We start from the raw sequence: 4,468 nt of genomic DNA on the forward strand, positions 1-4,468 counted from the left end.
AAAATTGAAAAAAAGTTGAAAAAAAAAAATTTTTTGGGACTTAGAAAATTTTTCAACTTTTGTCAGACTTCCAGACAGGGGAGCGTGTCAGTGCGCGCATCCGATTTCAGTTCCAGAGCGATTCGCGCGATGAGTCCTTGATACTTAGTCGTTTTTGGCAAAATTTCTGACTTTTTGAAAATTTCACAATTTTGTGAAAACTTCCACAAAATGAGGTTCTAGTATGTTAGAGGGCATCCCAGGAGGGCTCCAAAAGTGTGGGTAAAATATATATCCCACAGGGGGAAAATTGAAAAAAAGTTGAAAAAAAAAATTTTTGGGGACTTAGAAAATTTTCACACATGTGTCAGACTTCCAGAGAGGGAGCATGTCAGTGCGCGCATCCGATTTCAGTTCCAGAGCGATTCGCGCGATGAGTCCTTGATACTTAGTCGTTTTTGCAAAATTTCTGACTTTTTGAAAATTTCACAATTTTGTGAAAACTTCCACAAAATGAGGTTCTAGTATGTTAGAGGGCATCCCAGGAGGGCTCCAAAAGTGTGGGTAAAATATATATCCCACAGGGGAAAATTGAAAAAAAGTTGAAAAAAAAAAATTTTTGGGGACTTAGAAAATTTTTCAACTTTTGTCAGACTTCCAGACAGGGGAGCGTGTCAGTGCGCGCATCCGATTTCAGTTCCAGAGCGATTCGCGCGATGAGTCCTTGATACTTAGTCGTTTTTTGGCAAAATTTCTGACTTTTTGAAAATTTCACAATTTTGTGAAAACTTCCACAAAATGAGGTTCTAGTATGTTAGAGGGCATCCCAGGAGGGCTCCAAAAGTGTGGGTAAAATATATATCCCACAGGGGGAAAATTGAAAAAAAGTTGAAAAAAAAAATTTTTGGGGACTTAGAAAATTTTCACACATGTGTCAGACTTCCAGACAGGGAGCGTGTCAGTGCGCGCATCCGATTTCAGTTCCAGAGCGATTCGCGCGATGAGTCCTTGATACTTAGTCGTTTTTGGCAAAATTTCTGACTTTTTGAAAATTTCACAATTTTGTGAAAACTTCCACAAAATGAGGTTCTAGTATGTTAGAGGGCATCCCAGGAGGGCTCCAAAAAGTGTGGGTAAAATATATATCCCACAGGGGGAAATTGAAAAAAAGTTGAAAAAAAAAATTTTTGGGGACTTAGAAAATTTTCACACATGTGTCAGACTTCCAGAGAGGGGAGCATGTCAGTGCGCGCATCCGATTTCAGTTCCAGAGCGATTCGCGCGATGAGTCCTTGATACTTAGTCGTTTTTGCAAAATTTCTGACTTTTTTGAAAATTTCACAATTTTGTGAAAACTTCCACAAAATGAGGTTCTAGTATGTTAGAGGGCATCCCAGGAGGGCTCCAAAAGTGTGGGTAAAATATATATCCCACAGGGGGAAAATTGAAAAAAAGTTGAAAAAAAAAATTTTTGGGGACTTAGAAAATTTTTCAACTTTTGTCAGACTTCCAGACAGGGGAGCGTGTCAGTGCGCGCATCCGATTTCAGTTCCAGAGCGATTCGCGCGATGAGTCCTTGATACTTAGTCGTTTTTGGCAAAATTTCTGACTTTTTGAAAATTCACAATTTTGTGAAAACTTCCACAAAATGAGGTTCTAGTATGTTAGAGGGCATCCCAGGAGGGCTCCAAAAGTGTGGGTAAAATATATATCCCACAGGGGGAAAATTGAAAAAAAGTTGAAAAAAAAAATTTTTGGGACTTAGAAAATTTTCACACATGTGTCAGACTTCCAGACAGGGGAGCGTGTCAGTGCGCGCATCCGATTTCAGTTCCAGAGCGATTCGCGCGATGAGTCCTTGATACTTAGTCGTTTTTGGCAAAATTTCTGACTTTTTGAAAATTTCACAATTTTGTGAAAACTTCCACAAAATGAGGTTCTAGTATGTTAGAGGGCATCCCAGGAGGGCTCCAAAAGTGTGGGTAAAATATATATCCCACAGGGGGAAAATTGAAAAAAGTTGAAAAAAAAAATTTTTGGGGACTTAGAAAATTTTCACACATGTGTCAGACTTCCAGAGAGGGGAGCATGTCAGTGCGCGCATCCGATTTCAGTTCCAGAGCGATTCGCGCGATGAGTCCTTGATACTTAGTCGTTTTTGCAAAATTTCTGACTTTTTGGAAAATTTCACAATTTTGTGAAACTTCCACAAAATGAGGTTCTAGTATGTTAGAGGGCATCCCAGGAGGGCTCCAAAAGTGTGGGTAAAATATATATCCCACAGGGGGAAAATTGAAAAAAAGTTGAAAAAAAAAATTTTTGGGGACTTAGAAATTTTTCAACTTTTGTCAGACTTCCAGACAGGGGAGCGTGTCAGTGCGCGCATCCGATTTCAGTTCCAGAGCGATTCGCGCGATGAGTCCTTGATACTTAGTCGTTTTTGCAAAATTTCTGACTTTTTGGAAAATTTCACAATTTTGTGAAAACTTCCACAAAATGAGGTTCTAGTATGTTAGAGGGCATCCCAGGAGGGCTCCAAAAGTGTGGGTAAAATATATATCCCACAGGGGGAAAATTGAAAAAAAGTTGAAAAAAAAAATTTTTGGGGACTTAGAAAATTTTCACACATGTGTCAGACTTCCAGACAGGGGAGCGTGTCAGTGCGCGCATCCGATTTCAGTTCCAGAGCGATTCGCGCGATGAGTCCTTGATACTTAGTCGTTTTTGGCAAAATTTCTGACTTTTTGAAAATTTCACAATTTTGTGAAAACTTCCACAAAATGAGGTTCTAGTATGTTAGAGGGCATCCCAGGAGGGCTCCAAAAGTGTGGGTAAAATATATATCCCACAGGGGGAAAATTGAAAAAAAGTTGAAAAAAAAAATTTTTGGGGACTTAGAAAATTTTCACACATGTGTCAGACTTCCAGACAGGGGAGCGTGTCAGTGCGCGCATCCGATTTCAGTTCCAGAGCGATTCGCGCGATGAGTCCTTGATACTTAGTCGTTTTTGGCAAAATTTCTGACTTTTTGAAAATTTCACAATTTTGTGAAAACTTCCACAAAATGAGGTTCTAGTATGTTAGAGGGCATCCCAGGAGGGCTCCAAAAGTGTGGGTAAAATATATATCCCACAGGGGGAAAATTGAAAAAAAGTTGAAAAAAAAAATTTTTGGGGACTTAGAAAATTTTCACACATGTGTCAGACTTCCAGAGAGGGGAGCATGTCAGTGCGCGCATCCGATTTCAGTTCCAGAGCGATTCGCGCGATGAGTCCTTGATACTTAGTCGTTTTTGCAAAATTTCTGACTTTTTGGAAAATTTCACAATTTTGTGAAAACTTCCACAAAATGAGGTTCTAGTATGTTAGAGGGCATCCCAGGAGGGCTCCAAAAGTGTGGGTAAAATATATATCCCACAGGGGGAAAATTGAAAAAAAGTTGAAAAAAAAAATTTTTGGGGACTTAGAAAATTTTTCAACTTTTGTCAGACTTCCAGACAGGGGAGCGTGTCAGTGCGCGCATCCGATTTCAGTTCCAGAGCGATTCGCGCGATGAGTCCTTGATACTTAGTCGTTTTTGGCAAAATTTCTGACTTTTTGAAAATTTCACAATTTTGTGAAAACTTCCACAAAATGAGGTTCTAGTATGTTAGAGGGCATCCCAGGAGGGCTCCAAAAGTGTGGGTAAAATATATATCCCACAGGGGGAAAATTGAAAAAAAGTTGAAAAAAAAAATTTTTGGGGACTTAGAAAATTTTCACACATGTGTCAGACTTCCAGACAGGGGAGCGTGTCAGTGCGCGCATCCGATTTCAGTTCCAGAGCGATTCGCGCGATGAGTCCTTGATACTTAGTCGTTTTTGGCAAAATTTCTGACTTTTTGAAAATTTCACAATTTTGTGAAAACTTCCACAAAATGAGGTTCTAGTATGTTAGAGGGCATCCCAGGAGGGCTCCAAAAGTGTGGGTAAAATATATATCCCACAGGGGGAAAATTGAAAAAAAGTTGAAAAAAAAAATTTTTGGGGACTTAGAAAATTTTCACACATGTGTCAGACTTCCAGAGAGGGGAGCATGTCAGTGCGCGCATCCGATTTCAGTTCCAGAGCGATTCGCGCGATGAGTCCTTGATACTTAGTCGTTTTTGCAAAATTTCTGACTTTTTTGAAAATTTCACAATTTTGTGAAAACTTCCACAAAATGAGGTTCTAGTATGTTAGAGGGCATCCCAGGAGGGCTCCAAAAGTGTGGGTAAAATATATATCCCACAGGGGGAAAATTGAAAAAAAGTTGAAAAAAAAAATTTTTGGGGACTTAGAAAATTTTTCAACTTTTGTCAGACTTCCAGACAGGGGAGCGTGTCAGTGCGCGCATCCGATTTCAGTTCCAGAGCGATTCGCGCGATGAGTCCTTGATACTTAGTCGTTTTTGGCAAAATTTCTGACTTTTTGAAAATTTCACAATTTTGTGAAAACTTCCACAAAATGAG

Source organism: Phyllobates terribilis, unplaced genomic scaffold, assembly GCF_046119375.1.
Source record: "Phyllobates terribilis strain yellow unplaced genomic scaffold, ASM4611937v1 Scaffold_1779__1_contigs__length_211448, whole genome shotgun sequence".
NCBI lineage: Eukaryota > Metazoa > Chordata > Amphibia > Anura > Dendrobatidae > Phyllobates > Phyllobates terribilis.